This window comes from Xiphophorus hellerii, chromosome 3 (genome assembly GCF_003331165.1).
Source record: "Xiphophorus hellerii strain 12219 chromosome 3, Xiphophorus_hellerii-4.1, whole genome shotgun sequence".
Taxonomy (NCBI): Eukaryota; Metazoa; Chordata; class Actinopteri; order Cyprinodontiformes; family Poeciliidae; genus Xiphophorus; species Xiphophorus hellerii.
Genome location: NC_045674.1, coordinates 33,644,939 through 33,669,348, shown reverse-complemented (window position 1 = coordinate 33,669,348; position 24,410 = coordinate 33,644,939). Strand labels below are relative to the sequence as shown.

The 24,410-nt window shown below is 40.1% G+C and overlaps 1 protein-coding gene across 3 annotated transcripts in view; it reads left to right on the top strand.

The window, feature by feature from the left end:
• dyrk1b (dual-specificity tyrosine-(Y)-phosphorylation regulated kinase 1B) overlaps window positions 1-24,410 on the top strand; it is a 70,062-nt gene that overhangs the window by 27,073 nt on the left and 18,579 nt on the right. The gene's annotated exons all lie outside the window — the stretch shown is intronic.

Here is a 24,410-nt window from a genome sequence, read left to right as displayed (position 1 = left end):
TGGATAGAGTGAATGTGTGGCTGTCGTAGTGTGTGTGTGTGTAATGTGTGTCACTGAGGTGGCATCAGCAGGCCTTTAGTGTGTGTGTGTTTCGATATTGCAAGGAAGTTGACCCCTTAAGGTCAAACAAGTTAGCTTTGCACATTGTGCATCTTGATCAGGTATATCTGGATCTGTGTGTGTGTTTGGGAGGTCTACTAAGTAATGCAGTTAGTGAGTGGATGTGTGTGACTATGCTTCTTTGCTTTGTTACCTTTTAATTATTTGTGAATATTATAAATCTGCCACAAGAAATGTTCATATCAATGCAATTTAACCATCAGAAAGGACAAGTAGTTGATCAGAACCTGAGGTGGTGTAAACATGACATGGATGTCTGAGTCTTCTCCATTTAAAGCATACTGTACAAACACACATCACACCAATAGCTTTTCTACTGAGCAGATTTGAATCTTGTAAATAATCACAGAATCAGACTGTTTTAATGAGCCACAGAGAAAGACAATGTAAGGCTCATTTGAAATGTTAACTTCAGTAAATATTCTTATAGAAGTGTCAACCAGGCTGTGTCACGTCTCACAAACATTAATGAGGCGCTGCCTAAACAGCATGCTGTGCTAATGATCACACCTTCAACAAGTGATGAGCTCTGCTCCTGACAATGGCTGTACAACCTTTAAGGTTTTACCAGGCTTTAGAAAAAGAAAGAACTTCAGCTCCCCTGCAGAAACATAAGCAGAACTGGGTCAAGTTTAATACTATCTTATAGAATAATGAAGAGCAATTTTTGTTTCTTTTTTTTTGTTGTAAAAACTGTGAAGCAGGTCCAGCATGTCTGGTCTGTCTTTAGCAGAAATCAATCCATTAGCATTAACAGAGAATTCCGTTAAGTGTGTGACACATTAAAGAGCAAAGGCAGCAGCTGCTGCAGCCCTGCCTGCTTCTGTGTAGAGATGAGACATTGTATCATCCTCCACTTCCTGTCTCATCTGAGCATTGAGTTGATCACTGGAGGATACAGACAACAACTTGCTGAGGATAGCACTTGACAAGTCTGCTTGTTTTTAGAGCACTGAATGTGATGCAGAGTCGAACGCTGTTCGAAATCCTACAGGTTCTTCTGGTAGGACTCGCCCCTCTGATTCTGTAACCCTGCTGCATGATTGGCCATGTGGAGTCTGTTTGGGAAGTGATGGTGACGGTGATGCAGCTCTGAAGTGGGAGGTGTTTAGTTGAAAGAGATGTCAGCGGTGTGCTTGTTTTCTCATGGTATTGAAATAGTAGGGAAGTATAAATATATATCAGTTATCAGCAATAACTATGTTAATATTGGATATCGATACCGGAACAAATGTTCCTACTGGTGCATCACGAGATATAATATAAAGCGGAATGGAGAGGATGGAGCCGTCTGCTTTCTCCTCACTAGCCAGGTTTCTCTAGTGAAAGAAGTTCACACATGGCTGGCTCTTCTTCAGTTTTCTCTCTGTGTGCAGAGATTAGTTTAGAGGCAGTTTTTTCATGGTTTTAGGTCAAACTCTAGGTTTAGAGATTTGACCTAAAATCTCTAAACCTGCTCCTCTGGTTGGGTTTCCAGCATAGATTAGCAAGGAGTCAAACCCAGGTAGGAACTGAAGCAGCTTTGTTCAACACTGAACCTGAAGTTCCGCCTGTAAGCTGCTGATCCTGCCCTGTAGCACTGGCTCCTGGTGTTCATGGCCATGATCTCACAGTAATGATAGACTTGTTCTTTGGTACTTCATGTTCACTGAAGCAGTTTTTCTTATGTTAATTTTCTTCTCTCTTTAGTTAAGGCCACATCTCCCTCCAGCATCTAACAGACAAACTGTTCAATTCAATTCAGTTTGTTTATATATCACTAATTCACAACGTGCGATCTCAAGGCACTTTACAAAAATTTATTTCAATTCAATCACACATACATTCCAATTGATCCTAGTTACCTTTTGGCTGTTGAACTGGACTGCTCAAGGCTACTATTAAGCTAAGTTTCTATTAGCAGCTTAACAAACCTTTTTGATGAACATTACATTACCAAGACACATTAAAACAAACGCTTACCTGGGCTCTTTATCTATCTTCGTCTTTCTTTTCTCTCTCCCTGATGGATAAGTCTATTTTTGCGACATTGTTTTGCAAACTTATCTTCCACGGTGCTTTGGATGTTTGGATGCTCTGCACATTGTAGCTCATATTACCAGTGAAGCATTACATACCGCGGCCACCAGGGGGCCCTCTAAGCGCAATTTCTTTATTATTTCATTTTGTCCATATAACAAATGATTTCTACTTCTACATACAATAAATATATATTATTGTAAAAAAATTACAACTTAATAAAATTGTGTTATTATAATGACATACAAATCATTACTAAAGAAAAATAAAATCAGCTCCACTGAGGGGGCCCCTTAGTGGCCCTGGGGCCCTAAGCGGCTGCTTAGTTTGCTTGTGCCTTTTGCCGGCCCTGATCCTGAAACCCTTCTGGTGTCATAAAGCCCACATGCTGCTGTCTTCCATGTTGTTCTGACAGCCACTCATATGAGCATAATCAGTGCACAAAGCGAGGTGTGTTCACGTTGTCTGCTGTGTCTACAAGCGTTTATGATGAGGAAAGTTTGGATTTTCAGAAATCCTTTTAAAAATGGATCTATTGGTGTATTAGTGTATTCTTGGCAAATTTAGAAAGCGTGACTCGATTGTCTACTTTCAGTTCGGCCTCTTTTGCTAGAAACCACAGGAACAATGGATCCATTTATTATCTGGTTTGACTCTGTCACAATTTCAAATCAAGTATGTGCAGAAAAAAGGAATAATTGCAAGGAAGTGATAAACGGTGTCAAAAACAACATGAGCATCAGTTGTGTAGGGACAATAAACCCAGGCTATTATCAGCATGCATTAGGATGTTGATGTCTGGTTATAGAAGGTTAGAAGGTCTTATCATCAACACCTGCTGGAGAACATGTTTTAGTTTTTAAAATTGTATGTATGTAAAATATCTAAAGCAATGTTGAGAAAACGCCCATGAATAGCAGTCAAGTTCAGATTATTATTTGAGCAGCCTAAAAATGGTTTTTCTCTAAAGAAACACAGTAGATTGCATAGAGCCAATATATTTGACAAGTATATGAAAATTAACCATAGTATAACAAGGTAAATGTATGCACTTGTCCCCATCTACTCAGATTTACTTTATAGATTGCAATAAATGGAGTGTTTCTAAACTATTATTTTACAGATTTTATCTCTGGCCAAAATGATTGTAACTAATTTTTTTTCTAATATGAGGCTGTAGTTTGCCTGATATAATAGAAGCAACTCTTTGGTTCATTAAGAGTAAAACCAACACACCCGTCTGCCACATCCTTCCATTCTGGGTCCTTTTGTTTTTTCTTCAGCTGCAGGTTTTTGTTCTTCAGCTAGTTTTGTTTTCTGTGCATTAATAACATAAAACAATAACAGAACAATTGACTGTACCTAAAGCAGCATTCACATCAGTAGAGTTCTGCTCTTAAACAGAGACTAAACAAAGGATCAAATGTCCCCTCCACTGCTGTTCGAACCAAAGTTTAAAAAAGTATTGCTATTTGATATTTTTTAAAGGTAAAGTCTTTGTTTTATCTTATTTTTCTGATTTGCTTGTTTTTGCCCTTTGAGATCTAAATATATAAAGGATATTATAAATAAAATGTATTATTATTTTTATTATTACATAGTAAACAGTTGCAAAAACCAGTAACAGGCATTATGTCAGTTCCATTGTTAAAATTGTCAATACACATTGACAACTGTAAACATTTTCTATTTCCAAGAGCTTTTCTGGTTAGAAGCATATGTTTACAAAGATTCAATATTTCTTCAGTTTGTCCAGCTACGTGTTGATCAAAATGGCTTTCTGTCACATTGTCCAATTGCTTCTGAGTTTCCCTACTTAAAGACGTTTTTGATATACCGTTGAATATTTTGATTTATTTGGTGAAGTGTGTCTGTGGGGAACTTTGATAAAACAAAATTCTGAGCAGATAGCACAGGTTGATTGTCAGAATATCTTAAGTTTTTGATGTGATCATTGTTTCAAATACAATCAACATTAGCAGATGTTTTTTTTTTATCTTAGCTGATGTAGTTATGGAGTGGTTGTTTAACTGTTGCTGTGCTGAGGTACGGCAGATGACATCCAACCTCTTAGCTAGTGTTTGTTGGGGGAAGGGCGTCTCTTGCTGGAGGGTCAGTTCCTGGCATGATCTGGACAGCCAGTTGGAAAAAACCCTTCAAACCCAATATTTGTTTGACTCCTTGAGATTCTCAAACGACATGTTTCTTCTTTGACCTGCGCCGCTTCACCACCACTCATTGACATGGCTTTGTTTAATGTTAGGTCATTAACAAATAAGACCTTTATGTTACATGACTTCTTTAAGTCATGTAACTTGAAGAAGTCATCATAGAATCTTGGCTTCAAGAAGGTCAGTTAATTCCATCCTCGGAGCTTCTTCCTTGTGCTTATTTTAACTAGATTGGTAAATCTAGTTACAGCATTAAGATCTAGTGTTCACTGTCAACACATTTCTGTAAATCCATATTCCAGTTTTGAGCTTCAATTACTTGAAATTCAACAAACTCCTCCATTGCTGTATGGAATGATTTATCGTCCTCCTCAGTTTAATAAGGACTTTATTTCAAAATTTTTGTTTTTTATCACTATTACCTTGAATTTTGATCATATACACATTTTTTGAAGATTTCAGTATACAAGTATGTTGCGATGACAAACCATTAGCAAAGGACTTTCTAGACGATTGATTCTTTTAATTTTATTCAGCCAGTGGTTGGCCCAACCCATGAAAAAGGCCATGCTCTGGACCTTCAATTATCTCATGTTTTTTGTTTAAATATCAATGGAATTTCTCAAACTTGTATTTTCAATCATCTACCTATTTTATTTGCTATCATGATTCCAACCACTGTAGTTAAGAAATTTACAAGATTCATAAATTGACTTCCAATCTTGACGTCAATGTTATTACTACCCAATTTAATATTTAATATGCACAAACACTTTGAACTCCAGTTCCTCTAAAACCATGAAAAAAAACCCTACAGATTTTCTGAGCCGTGGTCCAGTGAAACTACATGTGAGACTACAGCTGAGCTGAGGTGATGAAAAAGGGATAAGTTGCAGGTTTCTTTTTGACATTTTGAAAAATTGTTTTCTTCATTATCAGAATACTGTCAAATCTAAAAAATCTTATTTTAAATTTTTTTAAAGTGCTTTAAAAACATTGACATGTTTAGAGATGTTCTATAAGCTAACCCATCTACAGTGAAGCAGGTGAGGGTGTGGACTGAGGGGGCCATGGAGGCACTCCAGGACTGTTTTGAGTGCTCTGACTGGGAGATGTTCAAGGCAGCAGCCACTTACAATGACCAGATCAACATCGATGAGTACGCCATGACTGTGTCAGCCTACATCAACAAGTGCACAGAGGACGTCAGCATCACTAAGAACATTATCACCCGGGCCAACCAACAACCCTGGATAACTAAGGAGGTACGGGAAATGCTAAAACCACGGAACTCAGCCTTCAAGTCTGGCGACAAGGAGGGACTGAGGACAGCGAGAGCCAACTTGAACCGTGCTATCAGGTTAGCAAAGCGAACCCACAGTCAGAAAATACAGGAGTTCTTCCACGACACCAGCAACACCAGGAGTATGTGGCAAGGCATACGGGCGATCACAGATTACAATCCATCCTCCCCCCCAGTGGGCGAAGTTGATGCTGACTTTCTCAATAGACTCAATAACTTCTTTGGGAGGTTCGAGGCACTGAACAGTACTCCGGCAAAGAAAACTGTTCCCCACCAGGAAGAGGAGGCACTCTGCCTGGACACAGCCGATGTGTTGAAGACTCTGAAAAGAGTCAACCCACAGAAGGCCCCAGGCCCCGACAACATACCTGGGCAGGTGTTCAGGGAATGCGCAGGTCAGCTGGCTGGTGTCCTAACAGACATTTTTAACACCTCACTGGACCAAGCCACAGTGCCAGCCTGTCTCAAAACTGCCTCCATCATTCTGGTGCCAAAGAAACCTCAAGTCACCTCTTTCAACGATTACCGGCCTGTGGCACTGACTCCCATCATGATGAAGTGCTTTGAAAGGCTGGTAAAAGAACACATCGTCTCCAGACTCCCCTCCACATTCGACCCGTTCCAGTTTGCCTACCGCCGAAACCGCTCCACTGAGGACGCCATCTCCTCCACCCTACACCTGAGCCTGGCTCACCTGGAGGAGAAGAACACTCATGTGCGGATGTTGTTCCTGGACTTCAGCTCAGCGTTCAACACAATCATCCCACAGCATCTGGCAGGAAAACTGGGTCACCTGGGCTTCAGCACCCCCCTGTGCAACTGGCTGCTAGACTTCCTCACCGACAGACCTCAGTCAGTCCGGATCGGACAACACACCTCCGATGTCATCACCCTCAGCACAGGCTCCCCTCAGGGCTGAGTCCTGAGCCCTCTGCTGTTCACTCTGATGACACACGACTGCGCCCCCAGGTTCGCCACCAATCACATCGTGAAGTTCGCGGACGACACAATGGTGGTGGGCCTCATCAGAGACGACAACGACCCGGACTACAGAGAGGAGGTGGAGCAGCTGGTGGACTGGTGCAGAGACAACAGCCTGATCCTGAACGTTGACAAGACGAAGGAGATGATCGTCGACTTCAGGAAGAACCGGCCCAGCCACGCTCCACTGCTCATCAACAGCTCGGCTGTGGAGATGGTCAGCAGCACTAAATTCCTGGGGGTGCACATCACAAACGACCTCACCTGGACTGTGAACACCACGTCTCTGGTCAAGAGGGCACAGAAACGCTTGTATTTCCTGCGGAGGATGAGAAGAGCACACCTGCCCCCGCCCATCCTCAAGACGTTCTACAGAAGCACCATAGAGAGCATTCTGACCAGCTGCCTCTCTGTGTGGTGAGGAGGCTGTAGCGCCTCCGACTGGAAGAACGTGAGGAGAGTGGTGCGGACAGCAGAGAGGATCATCGGGGCCCCCCTTCCCTCCATTCAGGACATTTCATCCCAGCGCTGCGTGTCCAGAGGCCGAAACATCGTCAGTGACCCCTCACACCCCCACCATGGACTGTTCTCCCTGCTGCCCTCTGGAAAGAGGTTCCGCAGCATCCGGTGCAGGTCCACCAGGTTCCGAAACAGCTTTTTCCCACTTGCCATCAGACTGCTGAACTCTTAACTGAACTGCACTCAAAAAACTGGTCTCCACTTCATACCTTGCACATGTACATAGCTAAATAACTTCTATTTTACTGTCATTCCTGCACTTTATATTTTATATTTATATTTTATATTGTATTTTATTTTATTCTGGAGTAACCTCATAACACTGGAACCTCAAAACATTGTTCGGAGCCGTATGCAACAAAATTTCATTCTGTATACACCCTATGCATGCAAAATGACAATAAAGTCAGTCTAAGTCTTAAAACATGCAGTGTTATTATTTATTTGTTATTAATGTTGTTTTAGCTTCATTCGTTGCCCTAGCCGAAGGAAAATCGAGAACTGGTTCTGTTCAATTCGTTGGAATCGTTCATCTGCCTAAAGATTTCACACTCATCGATTCAAATTGCGATAGACGTATTTGCGTGATGACGTATTGTACACGTTCCGTAGTTTGATTTAGAAATGATCGAAGATGGCGTCTCGGCGGAAGCGCTCCAAAGTGTTGTTACATTTCACAAAAAAGGACGATTCCAGGGCCAGTTGCAACATGTGCAGAGCTTTAATCACAATAAAAGTGATTAACATCCTCAAACAGAACGCACAGCATGCGACTGAATTGTACGAATGTAAAGTGTTTGTACGTTGCTTAGCAACATGAAGTGACTCGTGGAGGGGATATCTTCGAGCACAGCGTCTTCTACCATGAATGTCCCAGGTAACGTTAAACTCCTCCAGGTCCTGGTTATTGTATTAATGTTAGCACCACTCCGTGAATAATCTCCATCTCATTAACTTTTACAGTTCTATTCAATAAATTACAATATGGGTTCCGAGAGGATGTTTGTCCAATTAAAATCGCCCTTTGAAAATAAGCTTTGAGCACTAAACATATTTTTATTATTCTCACATTTATTAGACACCGAGTATGCATACGCGGTCATAAAAATTTATCTGCGCGGACATGTACAGACCTCCGCGGACTGAAGTACGCCCGAGCAGGGCCGGCCCAAAGCATAAGCAAACTAAGCAGCCACTTAGGGCCCCAAGGCCACTAAGGGGTCCCCTCAGTTTAGCTGATTTTTGTTTTTGTTTTGTTTTGTTTAGTAATAATTTCTATGTCATTATAATATCAAAAACAAACAATTTCACTATGGAGTGATTTGTTTTTACAATAATATATATTTCATAATGTATGTAGAAATCATTATTTTAGGGATAAAAAGAAAATATTTAAATTGCTCTTGGGGGCCCCCTGGTGGCCGCGGTAGGTACTGCTCGCTTCTCCGTTAACGAGCTGCCCTGCGATGTGCAGAGCATCCAAATGTTCAAAGCTCTGGTCAGAAGTTAAGTAAGCAAAACAATGTCTCAAAAAAGGGCTTATCCTCCAGGGAGGGAGAAAAGAAAGAGGAAGAATAGAAAAAAGCCAAGATAAAGGTTTGTTTTAATGAGCCTTGGTAATGTAATGTAAAAGATTTGTAAACTGCTAGCGTGATAGCGACCTGGAACTGTCCAGTTCAACAACCAAACATTTATGCTAGGGTCTTTGTGTTTGTGTGAAACAGAGTTTAAACTTTAAATGAGTTGATTCTCACGGTTGGCTCTGGATATTTCTGAGGTATTTTTGGCTTCAAAACGCAGTGTTAACGTTTAATAACAATAATTAAAACTTCTCAATGTTTGACATTGTCTAGCAAAATGTTTTTACGCCAGGCTACATAGCTGCTACATCGATAAGCTACTCAGTGCTGTAGTTGGGGATATTTTGTTTGTTGCTGATCATTTATGTGGTTGAAACAAACATTATTTTTACATCAACTTCTAAGTTTGTGAAACTTCTGTTAAAATCATTTGAAGGCTCAGAATCAGTTCGGTACCGGTACCGGTCCACATTCTCAGGGGAGAAAGACTCACCTGGTATAAATTACATTTTTAGCCATTGGAGTTACGCATAAGTTAAATTTATTTAATGAAAGAATGTCATGAATATGTGTGTATGTATTCCATGTTAAGTTGGGCTGCACCGATTGCAGTTTTCTGGCCGATCCCTGGTTACTGATCTTTAAAAAGCCTGACCTGCTGATTTTGATTTTGGCTGATATGAATTTTTTTGTCTGAAATGTCGCTAAATATATCAAGAAAGTGACTGAGTTAGCAACAGTGAGGTGAATATTGTTAACGGCAAAAGTTCAGACCTGACCAGATGGGCCGGCCTGTCAGTCAAACCTCTCACTGCAGAGCAGAAGAGGACAGAGACTGATTTTTAAACCTTTGCTGACTAAGATAAGATTATATAGAAGATTGAAATAAGATTAGGGGATAAGATCAGTTTCACATGTCAGTATCAGCAGATCACGATCCCCCAAAATTAAGGAAATCAGCTCCCAGAAATTAACTGGTCGATAAATCAGTTGGCCAATAAATATAGCCTATTATACATGTATATAATGTAAACAGCACTGTCAGAGATGCAATAACTTTATAGCAGGTGTGTGAATAATCTAATTATCTGACTGCTGATTGCAGCCAGTCCACATTGTTAGGAGAATTAGAGGCCCCCCCAAAAAAATTTCGCTTAGGGTCCCATAGAGATTTGGGCCGACCCTGCACCCGAGTATGTGGGGGCCTTAACTCAGTGAGAGTTGATAAGGCTTAAAATCAGTAATTAATTCAGTTCAGTTCAATTTAAATTTAATTTCAAAAATACTTTTTTGATCCCAAAAGAAAATGTCAGTCATTAATTAATGTTGACAATGGTGATGTGGACAGACTTCTACCCCTCTTCCTCCAGTTATTACTAATGGTCAAGTGTACGAGGTGCACAAATACAAGTTCCTGCACAGTGATGGACAACAAACTGACATTTAAATCCTCGGCTCTGGAAAGCTCACCAGAGGAAGAACTTCCTCCGGAAGTTGAGGAACTTAAATGACGATTATATTTTTGTAAAAGTGTCTTACAGCTGTTTTATTGAATTTGTCCTCACTTTCTAATTTCTTTGGTTTACTCATCAAATTTTTACTAACGTATTAATTGCCATGAACCATTTTTAATAATTCATACCCATCAGAATGAGCCTGTGAAAATATGAGCGTTCATTGTACTGAAATTCAGATTCAAATTAAAAATACTTTATTAATCCCAAAGGGAAATCAAGTGTTGTAACTCATTAATTCTTCAAAGAGTTATTGTAGACAGTTATGGCTGTTGGTAGGAAAGATCTCCTGTAGCAGTCTGTATTACAGTGAATCTGAAGAAGCCTCTGACTGAAGATGCTCTTTACCCAAGACAGTCTAATGAAGGTGATGGTCAGGGTTGTCCATAACTGTCTTGATTTTATGAAGACTCTTTCTTTGCCTCATCATCTCCAGAGGTTCCACAGTCGTCCCCAGATCAGAACCAGAACAGAACCAGCCTTCTTAATCAGGTTAAGAATGAAAACTTGATTGTGTGGAAGTGAGTTCTTGTCTTTTTCTGGTCAGTTTGTTACCATCAAGTTTTTCTATACAGTCATTTAAGCAACAGATATGCTAACTGCCTCCCACTGAAAGATGACTAAAATGCAACAGCAATATTGTTTCGCTTTAGTCTCACATGCCGCAGCATCTCGATATATCTGTCTCTCTTTATTTGAATTGATAGGCTGAGATTTTGTCACAGATTCACATTGAATTGTATTTAAAGGTCAGTTTCTGTTTAGGTAAAAACTCAGTGACCTTGAAGTGTCTGTTTACAAAGCCATTCCTGACAATATGATCTTTTTTTTTTTCGCCCTGCAAGGGGTCTTTTTGTGGGCTCTAGAGTCCCTTTTTCAAAGTAGGCTGACAGGAAAGGGGGAAGGAGAGGGGGGAAGACATGCGGTAAACGTCGTCGGGTCCGGGAGTCGAACCCGCGACAGCCGCGTCGAGGCTACGTTGCCTCTGAATGTGGGTCGCGCTAACCCCTCCGCCACCACAGCACGCCCACAATATGATCATTTTACAATGTGAAGGATTGATTTGTGCTGCTGATCTACCAAAACCAAGAAATGGTGATCAGGTTTTCCTCATTGCAGCACCAGTTGGACATTCAGTTATCAATAGTCTCTTGTCCTCTGGGGTTGTTCCTGTCAATCATATTTAGCCTCAAGTTAAGAAACCATATCTCAGTCCTGATACTTTTTAAAGATACACACCTATTTCCAAACTTCCTTTTGCCTCAAAAACTCTTGAAAAAACATAGTTAATAAATAACTAATGATATTTTTAGAAGGATGTAGTATTTTAGAGATGTATAGCTTTATGTAGCACCTAATCTGCCCTTCTAGTAGTTTTTAACAATGTGTTTTAGCAGCTGATTCAGGTGTTCTCATTGCGCTTCTAGATTGAATTCCTGCCTTTGACCCAGTGGCTCAATGACTTACAGTAGCTCTAACTTATCTGGCCCAGCAAACGTTTTCTGTCAAACTCTACTTTCATGTCCTCTCCTGTCTCTCTTCAATGTGGGGGTCCCACTGGACTTAGTTTTAGGCCCTCTACTTTTCTCCCTCTACTTGCTTCTCCTAGATTCTGCCTTAAGGAAACATAGGGTTTTCATTTACCTGTACATTTCAGGATCTATTTTCTTTATTAGCTTTTAAGTCTCTTAATGGTTTGCCTCCTCTTCTCCTTTATCTCTCTGAACTGCTACAGCTACATACGTACAGGGGTTGGACAATGAAACTGAAACACCTCTCATTTTAGTGTGGGAGGTTTCATGGCTAAATTGGACCAGCCTGGTGGCCAATCTTCATTAATTGCACATTGAACCAATAAGAGCAGAGTGTGAAGGTCCAATTAGCAGGGTAAGAGCCCAGTTTTGCTCAAAATATTGCAATGCACACAACATTATGGGTGACATACCAGAGTTCAAAAGAGGACAAATTGTTGGTGCACGTCTTGCTGGCGCATCTGTGACCAAGACAGCAAGTCTTTGTGATGTATCAAGAGCCACGGTATCCAGGGTAATGTCAGCATACCACCAAGAAGGACAAACCACATCCAACAGGATTAACTGTGGACGCAAGAGGAAGCTGTCTGAAAGGGATGTTCGGGTGCTAACCCGGATTGTATCCAAAAAACATAGAACCACGGCTGCCCAAATCACGGCAGAATTAAATGTGCACCTCAACTCTCCTGTTTCCACCAAAACTGTCCGTCGGGAGCTCCACAGGGTCAATATACACGGCCGGGCTGCTATAGCCAAACCTTTGGTCACTCGTGCCAATGCCAAACGTCGGTTTCAATGGTGCAAGGAGCGCAAATCTTGGGCTGTGGACAATGTGAAACCTGTATTGTTCTCTGATGAGTCCACCTTTACTGTTTTCCCCACATCCGGGAGAGTTACGGTGTGGAGAAGCCCCAAAGAAGCGTACCACCCAGACTGTTGCATGCCCAGAGTGAAGCATGGGGGTGGATCAGTGATGGTTTGGGCTGCCATATCATGGCATTCCCTGGGCCCCATACTTGTGCTAGATGGGCGCGTCACTGCCAAGGACTACCGAACCATTCTGGTTCAAACATTGTATCCTGAAGGAGGTGCCGTGTATCAGGATGACAATGCACCAATACACACAGCAAGACTGGTGAAAGATTGGTTTGATGAACATGAAAGTGAAGTTGAACATCTCCCATGGCCTGCACAGTCACCAGATCTAAATATTATTGAGCCACTTTGGGGTGTTTTGGAGGAGCGAGTCAGGAAACATTTTCCTCCACTAGCATCACGTTGTGACCTGGCCACTATCCTGCAAGAAGAATGGCTTAAAATCCCTCTGACCACTGTGCAGGACTTGTATATGTCATTCCCAAGACGAATTGACGCTGTATTGGCCGCAAAAGGAGGCCCTACACCATACTAATAAGTTATTGTGGTCTAAAACCAGGTGTTTCAGTTTCATTGTCCAACCCCTGTATATCCCCCTGCTCCCTTAGGTCTGCCAACCAGCAGCTCCTTAATCTACCTAAATCCAAGCAGAAACTACAAGAGACCAGATTTTAGCTGCAGCTGCCCCAAATTGGTGGAATGACCTGCTCCACCCTGTCAGCCAGGCTTCTTCTCTTTCTGGGTTTAAGAACATTCTTAAAACATATTTATTTGCTGAAGCCTTTTCCTGAGAGGTTATTTCTATCTAAACGATATTAAGTTATTTTAACTTGTCTGTGTTCAGCTTGTTCATTTTTTATTACTATTATCATTTGTATATGTACAGCCCTGTGTTAACCTCTGGTTATTTTAGAATGCTTTCTAAATAAAAGTGGTATGGTGGTCATCCATACAGCACAATCAGTCCATTGCTGACCGAAGCTGAGGGTTTTAGATGCAGACACCTCAGCTTTATTTTCCTCTTTATAGATGAATAAACTAACCTGTGCTCTTTACTTGACAGGTTTTGTTTGTTCACCTTTAAAATCTGAAAACAGTTTTTGACTTTTGTTAATCTGGAGACCAAAAGTATGAGATGCTAGTTATACTTGACATGAGCAAAGTCACATGAACGGATAAAAATTTGTTCAAAATTGTTATTTAGTATAAAAGCTGATTGTTGATGAATGTCTTAATTTTGTGTGTGTGTGTGTGTGTGTTGTCTTCATAGGGGACATTTGTCATTCAAGAATGATATTAAATTATAAAGCTATCTGAAATAGTCTGTTTTAGGCCAACCAACAAAATCAAGCCATAAGTAAAGTCAATCATCGGTTGATGGATCAATCAAGTTTATTTCTAAACTGCCTTGTTTAGAAAGTCAGTAAAGTACTTTACTTTTGATGTAAAGTGCTTTATATCAAAAAACACAAAAATAAAAAGGTATAAAAAATGCAGTCAACAATTGAGAAACCAGTAAAAAAAAAACAAGTGCCATCATCAAAATCATTGATACATGTCAAATATGTTGATCAGTGTTCCATTTAATATGGTTCAAAATCAACTATAAAAAAACAGGTGAGTTTTTGGCCTTGATTTAAAGGAACTTGGTGTTTTGGCTGTTTTGCAGTTTGTCCCAGATTTGTGGTGCCTAGAAGTTTAGTCATTAAACCTTTTAACAAAATGTACCTATATATTGTATGTGTGGGATGTTGGCACGTGACATAAGTATGTAAGTGAGTGAAGCTAGCCTGTTTTAAATGATCATGGCAGATAAAATGAGACGACTTTGCTCATTTCTCTGTGTGCAGCGCTCACTCTGTGCAGGTGTGTTCTTTTCAGCTTGTTGGGGTTGGCGCTCTCCTGTGGGGGTGACCCCTCTGGATGGAAGATTCATGGTGTGTGTTTGTGAGTGTGTGTTCAATGTTTGTTTTACTGGGTGGGGTTGGCCGTGTAGGTGCTTGTGGTGTCATGGAGTTGAAATGAGAGCTTGCAGAGGTGTTGGGACTGTTTCATCCTAGGGCTGCTCTGATTGGCTGGCTCATTTGGACCATGTGGACTCTTTCTGGCCCTGTATCTGGATGAGGCCAGCGTCTGGGCCTGGGTTGTTCAGGCGGTGCCTGACCCTTGTACAGACTGGTTGCCCCTTTTGGGGGGACAATACCTGGACCTGATTAATTCAGTTTAGAGAATGCGTATCAATGTATGGCTGCATTTAATAACTTTAATTTTACTTTATTATGGTCATTATTAGTGAAATAGCAAGTAGTAGTTTTGGTTGAGTAATTAACCGTTTTTGCATTGATTTTTGTATTTTGTGGTGTACAAAAAAGCAATGTTGGAAAATATTTGAGGAAGTTCTAAACTTTTGGTCTTTGTCTTGAAAGAACTGGTCTTGACTTCATCCCTGCTGAGCCGTGACTTATGGGCCTAATTATTAAATCAGCTGGTTTTCTAAAAAGCACCATAGATGGTTCCCACATGACACCTCCTACATCTGGGTACTCTGTCGGCAAATTGATAGTACAGAATCATCTTTCTACTTCATTGATCCCACGTAAGAGAACCGCAGTGGTTGGACATTGAATATGTCCTGAATTCAAGGGTTTAAAAACAAAAGTGATAAAAGATGGTGGTTTAGCTTGTGAACGTCTACAGAGCCAATCAGCTGTAGAGTGGAGATCCGAAAAATTCATCCCATAAAGCCTGAGCGACCAAAACAAACAGCCTGTGTGGCACTTATTACAAACCCAACGGTCACAAACAGAAAATCTTGCTCTCTCCTAGTGCCACATATATTAAATCTCCATGTTTGTCCTTTCCATCCAGCAGACAGATGCACAGTGCAGTGGCTCTCGTCATGCAGGCCCGGTCCAAGATTGTTTGTGGCCTTGAGCAGAATTTGAGTTAGGGGCCCCCCTTCCTGCTAAGAACATCAGCTTCACTAACGGGGTTTTAGTATAGTTGTCCTTTTATTCTTAAAGTTCCAAGCCGTTCTGCTGAAACCAATAGGAAAATTCAACTGCGTAAGAACTGTTCGACTGAAGGGGCCAGTGGTGAGATAGCTTCAGGCAAAATAATGCCAAACTAAAAGAACTGTGCAAAAAAGTCAAAATTTGCACAGAAAAAGGTAAATAAATAGAACCCTAAATAACGCATTTAGACAGTTTATCAGCAAAAAAAGTTAATAGGAGGGTGAGTTTCACATTAAAATCTTATCATTTATCCCTCCTTAAACCATTAAATCACATTTAACCACATTGTCATTCTCATTAAACAAATGTTATTCTACATCTATGGTTTGTGTCAAAATGTTAGAATTTATGTGAGACCTTGAAGGTCTGGGGCCCTTCAGCAGTAGATAAGTTTATTTATGCCCTGGGTTGACTCTAAATGTGATCAGCATTACAGAATGTCTTAAGATCCACTGGCTGATTACTTTATTGGGATTTAACAGAAGTGCAAAAAAATTTTTTTTAATTTAAATTGTATTTTTGTCTGTTTTTAAGACTATAATTGTGTTTAAGTATATTGTCAACAAGATCCTTCCAGTAACACATAAATAAACTTCCTGTCAATGTAACAATTTTTAATACAACAACATGGTGGACTGCCCTGGCGCCCTGACCTTAGTAAGTTTTCTGGGGGAAACCCTGGAGTTTATTAGCAGTGAGAAGGTTTCTAAAAATAACCAAGCTGTGGCACTGTCCGCCAGTCAATAGTGTATTGAACCAATTGCTGTAAAAAATGTACTTTGTAGGCAAACCCACAGACTTATATGACAGATCCATTTGCACAAAGTATGAAATGAAACTATAAAATGTACATGTTTAAATACACATTTCTGCTTGATGCAACACCTGCACTTGAACAGAAAAATTGCTGCTGTACTTCAGCACATGCTAAGGCTTCTTATGTGGCCATATTTACAATCACAACATTTTGATAAACAGAACTTGCCAAAATGTACATTCTAAATCCATCAAACATAGCAGGTAGAGAAGAAGGCAGTAGACGGTACACTTACAATGCACAAAATAGAAAGAGTCTTTCGGGACACGGATCAAGTTTATGCACTTAAAATGCAAAAACTCATACAGAATTTAGTTCTCCTGTACATGCTTCACAAGAAAGACTACTTTGACCATAAATGTTGTGATTTGGTGTTTTAGATGACAGACTGGATTAAATTCATAAAAAGTCTGATTAGTTTATTATGTAGCTTGTTGCACACTTATGTGTATGTCAAGCCTGCTTGGAGTGAAAAGCCTATCATGTGTTTCAGAGGACATGGCTGGTATGAACTTGTCTTTGATTAGTGAAATGGGACAGAGCGCTGCAGCTCCCCCTGTGTTGAGGAGTGAAAGCTTGCAGAGCTTGTGTTAACCGGTGGTCTCCCATCCAAGCACTAATCAGACCTGAGCTGGGAGTCTTCTGTTGGTTGGTAATCACTTGGAAGGTTGTGTGTGACTAAAAAAGCTTCATGTTAGATTCACATTTGTCTGATGTCATCTAAATGATGTCTGACTGAACTTAAGCCTCCAGGAAGGTGTACTCTATGAATTTTGGCTTGGCTTGATGACTAAGTTAAGGAAAATGTTATCTGATGTCTTGCATGATTCTTTTAAAAGAATGAAACGTATTCCCCAATAAAAGATGTTTCTCAGTAAAACACAGGGTAAGAATCCCTCTCTAACCACGAGAGGGCCTTCAGTGATGATGATAGGCTCTGCATCCTGATTGGCCATATTGTTGCTTCCACATGCCAACTTTAGCAGCAGCTACCTGCTTCACCTTTGCTGTTCCAGTAAAGGAACCTAATGAGACAACTTTACAAAATAATGACAAATAATTCAAAATTATTGTAAACCCTAATAATTTATAGAATAATTTTTCTTCTTTTCTCTCCCCTTCACAGAACCTTTTATACCAATGTGGTTCCTACTTCAGGATCTCAGACTGCTGTCTGTGGGGAAATTTTATTGCCATAAGTCGAGAGCACACATTTTCTGTTTGAAAGCAGGACTTCATGTATTTGTTCTCAAAACTTGTAAGGCTTATATTCAAAGTTTCACTCTTTTTCACATATTCTCTGTGTTCTCTCAAACCTTTCTCCAGCCAGAGACTCATTTTGCCAAAATGCACCACAGAGCAACACAGGAAATCATTCCTGCCTGTAGACATTAGACTTTACAATGTCCAAGTCTGAGTAACTTAAATCTAATTTTCTCTGCACTCTTTTATAGATTATTTATAGATTTACATATTTGCATGTGCATGCTTATTTATTTACTTACTTATTTATTTATTTATGTATTTGTGCTATTAATATTTAAGACCCTGGATGTACTAGCTTGCCAACTAATAAGCGATTACTTTTTATATACTTTTTACCATCTTACTTTTCTCCAAAACAATATGACTAAGTGAATGTCCCCCCCTAGCATATGGTCACAAATTTGGAGGCCAGAAACGGGTGAACAACAATCGAGCTTTGCAGTCAGACGTTTTGAAAACAAACCGCCAGCAGAAAAAAGTTCTGCCTACCTTTTTAGTTTTGCACACACTGAAAAGCTCCATTTTTGGTCACCATGATCTGGGATCTTCCTTGAGGAGGGGTCCTGGTCTCAGGATCCCGAAAACCAGCTCGGACTAGCTCCCAAGTTGTTGAAGTTCATTCATTTTTGTCTCTGTGCTCCACCAGCTCTGTCAGACTGGAGCCATTGTTTCAGGACCTGACCAGAACCCCTCAGTGTAAATTACCTTGAGAAATAATGAGATTTGATTATATATAAAAACAGGCTTTAATGCCAAAAAATGATCAAATGTTACAAGCCATACATGTTATACAAATGGAACAGAACCAGAGTTACATTCACCGTCCAGCGCCGGGCGTCACTTAGTTCACCTTATGGATGGAACCAAGTGAGGCAAGTTTAGCTTTTTATTCTTTTCTGCAACCTGTGCCCTCCCTAAAGGGTTGTCTAATCACTTTCAGTCTGTTTATATATGACTGGTGGCAGTCACACACAAACATGGTTATGTAAGCTGCAGCGTGTGCGTGTAAGCAGATAAAAGAAGCTAAAAGACAGAATCCATAACACAGATACAGAAGCATAAATAATCCACAGTTTATCAGCAAAAAAAAAAGTTGATTTGGGGGTTGGTTTTACTTTAAATTTACCACGGAGCAGAAAGCTGACATCGTTTCTCTCTGTATCAGTAGGCGGCGCAGAAAAGCAGGTGCTACCATATGGGTTCTACTACAATGGATAGTAGCCACTCAGGCACACATACTAGAAGAAAACAAACACACCCATTATAACACTTTCATTCTACTGGCTGAGACGGTTGCCAGTGGACTACAGAAAAGAATTCATAAGTTAGTGCTAGTGGAGATTTGATCTGAGCAGAGAGAAGTTCTGAGCGTGAGGAGAAAGGTTTGAGAGAACACAGATAGAAGTTTTGAGTACAAGCATTACAAGTTTTAAGAACAAAGATATGAAATCCTGCTGTCAGACTGAAAATGTTTCCTCTCAACCTGTGGCAGTAAAAATCCCCCATACTGTTCCAGTTGTAGACACCTCTGAACATATAGATAGGCCTCTCTAAAATCTTTTGAGTTTGTTTCCACTTTTATTTAGTATTGTCCTGAAAGAATTCCTCTTCGTTCGACCCAAAGAGAAACAAGATGAGAATGGGAACTTTCCAATGCTTAGCCATCCTGCTTCTATTAGCTGTGCGTGGATTTCCCACAGCAAACTGTGGGAAATTAATTTATGTTTAACTCAAAGTTAAACATAAATGAATTCTGACCACAACATGAAACTACTGTTACATGGCTGCATATCTGAGCAGAGCATCAACATTGCTGCTTTGGGCGTGGAAGGCCCTTTTGTGTTGTGTTGGCAGCACACGGTTGGTTCCTCTGGTACAGGAAGCCGATCTGTCAGGAAGCTGTTTAATGAAAGGAACCCTGTTGTAATCTTTTGTCCAACTGGACTTTCGTTTTGTTTTTGTTTTTTTTATTAAGAATGTTGTTCATGTAGAGAGACTACTAGAGATTAAGTTAGTTCATGTGCACAGCTGATCACATTTCTTGGTAACACAACATAAATGTTACTAAAACCAGGTGCATCACTCATTTTTACTTCACTATAACAAAGTCATTTCCTCTTCTGGTCCCGCCTGTTTTCATGCTCTCTAGAAGTTTGTAGTCTGTTTCAATGTATGAACAACTTTCTCTACCAAGGCATAATTCACATCATCCTGTGGTTCTTCACTATTAGATGATGTATGGTTGTGTTTCCAGTGTAGATCCCTCTTCAGCCCACACCTTGTCACCATCCACAGGACCTGACTTCAAAAGTCATCTAGACAAGTTATTGGCTTAGAACAGACACATACTGGTTCCATCTTAAACTGGTATTTCTTACTGTCTTCATTGAAAACATGTTTCAGCGAACAGAGACTTCCTCTGACTTTTTTAGAACCCCAAACTCTGAACCCCAAAATTATTCAGCTTTTAATTTAGACAAGTCTTTTTATGTTTCTTACGTTGCATTATCATCTCACCTTTGAATGGATGCACCATATTATTTCAATATTGTGTTATCTACTGGTTTGAATCTGCATGCAACTGAAATCTCTTCCTTCACCTCAACATTGATCTCTGCAGGTGGAAATAAAGCCAGCCATCAGTTTTTAGGAGCCTTTCTTTCTGCCTTTATGCAAATGTCTTGCTGTACTGCTTGGAGTGATTGTTCAGTGTTGCTCTCTATTATGTCTCATCACTGTGCAATAACACAAAGCTAATGGACTGATAAGAGTAGATGTCCTATAGAGCAACATGCTTTTATATATACCCAAAACTTGGACAAAGGTCTGGGCAGAAGACAGAGTGGAGGCAGCTGAGAATGGGAGGAAAAGGCGAGCTGGATCACAGTAGGAGAAAAAGAGGTAGAGATTGGGAAGGATGGGGGAGGAGAGGGTGGCGGGTAGTACGGGTTGAGTTGCTAGGGTATGCCAGACTGTTGCTGAGAGCCAGGCCTGCTATTGGAAGCCACTTGCTTAGCAGGAGAAAAGCAGAAAAGAGAGAGAAGTAGCTAATGAGTATTGTGGCCTGGTTGCTGAGACAGCACCGGGTTTATTTATAGAGTGATGGCTAGTCAGTCCTTAGATACCAACAACGAATGAGCTGTCAGAGAAGGAGGTGCCTTTAACCAATGGCAGCGCAGGAAGAGGCATGCCAGATTGAGGAAGTTCTGTGAATGTGCCTCAGTCTCTTAAAGAGACAGTCCAGATTTCTCAGTACTAGGCAGATATTCTCCCTCTCTCTCTTTCTCACTTGCTCACTCTCTCCAGTGGAGTCATATCTGCAAACAGAGGCCGAAGTACCACAGCTGTCACAAAACAGGATGACTTTCTGTGATATTATACACAGTGAAACACTTTGGATTCCTCTCTTAGTGTGACTCTGTGACTAGTTTTTATGTGGAGGAACAGATTCCTATGTAGCCACGTCACCAGAAGGGGGCAATATGTGGAAGGAGGACAGCCTTCTGAATAAAACACAGTTAACACTAAACTGGTTGTAGTAAATGTTTCTGCCTTCCTGTCATCCATCCTTGCTTTTAGTTCCCATGATGTTTGAGGTGTAAGAGGAAGGAGAGAAGTAAAGATACATGCTCCACACCCAACATATTCACCTTGTGAAACAACAACTAGTTAGTAGTCAGTCATAATAACCCAGTGCCTGATCAAAAAGGCCGCACTTGTAGTTTGTTCCCAGGCATGAAACCTCGTGTTAAAGTTGAAGGTAGCAGTGCTGGTGGACAGGTCACCAAGCAGTGGTTCACACCTGCTGGAGCTGGCAGGACAGCAGACCACCAGCCTCACACCCCTTGCCTAGACCATCTCTAAGCATCTTGAATTAAAGTTGCCTTAGCTCTTTTCACAGATGTCAAGCTTTCATCTTGCCAGGGTTTAGCACCACCAATAGTTCTTTTCACTTCTCAGGCCTTGCCTGGAAATCTGTCTGGAGAGCAGGCTGCTGGCTCCTCTAGGTGTCGCTGTAATCTCTCTGCTGTCTTGGTCTGGTTCTGAGAACTTTCTTTTCTTTCTTTGAGAAATTTCTCTTCTTCTGTCTCGATTTTCTTAACTTGCTTCATTCTATCCCGCTCATTACTTCAACTTTGTCACTTTCACTGAGGTCAGTGAAATATTGAGATATTTAGTGCAGATCTGAAACTAAAACTAGAGTATCACAAAAATTAAAATGTCATTCTTAGGGCAACATGTCAGCTAGAAACTGAGGAGGGTGTCTGTTTTCACAAAACACATCATGTGCTTATATGTTCATACTACAGGTTTCCTTCATTGGGTTTTGTCATTAGAAACTGAACTAACCCCAGGAATGATTTGTGGGTGAGTTACAGATGTTTCCCTATCATTTCCTCTGCTGAGTGAGTCTATCATTCTTTCCTTTAAACACCTACATACTTTTAATCTATTTTACATATTTTTGCAGGCAGTATAAGGAGACTGCTCTTCATATGATTCTACATAGGTTTTATTTTGGGGATCCATTCTTCAGCTTCTCCCTTGTAAATCTTGTAAATCTTGCTGTCAGTAGGTAAGCTGTAATGCGAGCTGAGCAGCAGGCCCACATGTCCAGTTTTGTCTATTTTCTCTGCTCACACATGCAATAGGTGTGCAGCCACAGTCTTCCACCTAAAAATTAAGTTTTGCTCACTCCTCACTTGTGCTTCAGGCACAATCATCTCAAGACCTGCTTGTTGCACTTTACGCCTGTTGTCCTTTAGCATTTTTTTTTCTGGCAACCTCTCACTGTGTGTGTGTGGGGGGGCGTGTGTGTGTGTGTGTGTGTTACAGAGATAGAAATAGCCTTTATTATCAAAAGGAAAAATCAGCTATAACAGCAGCAAATATAAAGTTCCATACAAAAGTTCTTACAGTATTAAAAACAATTTATGGAAAAACAAGATTAACAATAATTATATTCTCTACAAGACTATAACAGAAAATACTATGCTGTTATTAGAAGTAGGTACATCAGAATCACAATCCAAGGGATGTGCAACTGAGTTGGATCACTTTTCCAAAAATGTATGTGGTATGCAAGTGTATTAAGCATTAAAAAAGGTAGACTATTTGCAGTACAGTATAGCAGTGCAGAAAAACAATTGCACAATATAATTGATAGTTGTTCCAGATGCTTTTAACTTTCATCTATTCTGCTTTTGTAAAAGTAAAGTTATTGCTATCCGTTTCCTATTGCTTTATTCTGAATGGGAAGCTGCTGTTTTTGATCATCTGAGCCCAAGTAAGGTCAAGTTTCCTGCAACCAATAATCACACTGCAGAGCATGTGAGGCAGATATGTAGACATCTCTGTAAATGATATGATAGGAATCATGTCATGACTCAAATTGGTGCCCATGTAGCTATTGATGAGTTTTAGTTTGGCCATTGAAATAATTCATTCACTAAGAAAATTAAGATTTTTACAATAGTAATAATAATAATAATTATTTATTTATTTATTTATTCATTCATTCAGTTCTTCATTTTTGAAGCATTGAGATGATTACAAATGGTTGATTCCACCTCAAGATCTCAGTTTCAGTCTGTGAAAAGTTACCAAATTCCTTCTCTTTACCAAATGTACATTTACAACAAAACCAGAACACAAAGAGGGAACAAGGCGATAATATTTTGAAAAGATATTACTTTTATGTACATAACCATAAGGAAATTGTATAGCAAATAGACACTTATTGAAAGATGATCCGTCTCATTTTACTAATTATCAATCCAATATTCTTACATGTTGTGTTTGGTTAACCCTTCATAGGATAGTGAACTTGTTCAGCTGAAGACGGATTGAGAATGTTAATCTTTCCATCTGATAGATTTCATTAACACTAGTGGAGGAGCCAGCGTCTGGCCATAGTTTGTTGGGTTTTTTTTACAAGCTGTAATTAATATCTGATACAGATATTTTGCATTATCAGGTCGAAATTCTGTTACCCAGAATAAAGGTGGTGAATTTAAAAGATATTCTAATATTAAAGATATTTTCAATATTTCTGTGTACTTCTACCCAATATTGTCTAATAGCTGTGCAGTCCTAAAATATAAGCCAGTGGTTGGGATCTGTGTTTCCTCATGTCTGAATAAGTCTTAATAAGCAGATTAAAAATGTTGTTAAAATCAGTGTAATATTATTAATATTGTGTACACTTGTGTGTTGAATAGCAGATGTTCAGTAAAACTCAGTCTGAAAATTTGATATTGGCCATAGAATGAATCTGTCAGTCATTTTTAGTGGGACCTGTTTAAGTTACCTGAAACAGAATTTAGATCCAGCTTTCAAAGAGGGAAAGTGACACTGAGTCATCAGGTGACCTTCAGTGGTTCATATTGTGGAAAAAGTTTTTCTCTGTGCCTCCTGTTACAGATTTAGGTGCCTAATGTCAACATTCAGAAACACACTAACTGGTCATTGTAAAAGAAATCCACAGTGGGTTCCTTATTAAGTTACTTGTGTCCTGTACATGTTGGGGGGAAATGAGTTGAGCTTTAGAGGTGCTGTGACTGACATTTATGTTCTTGGAAAAGAACTTATTGTTTCTCTTTAGTTTCTTTTTCCCAGCTGGATACGTTTAGGTGTGATTTATCCCTCGCTCTTCTCTGGATATTTTCCTAAACATATGCTTCCCATAGTTTCTGAAA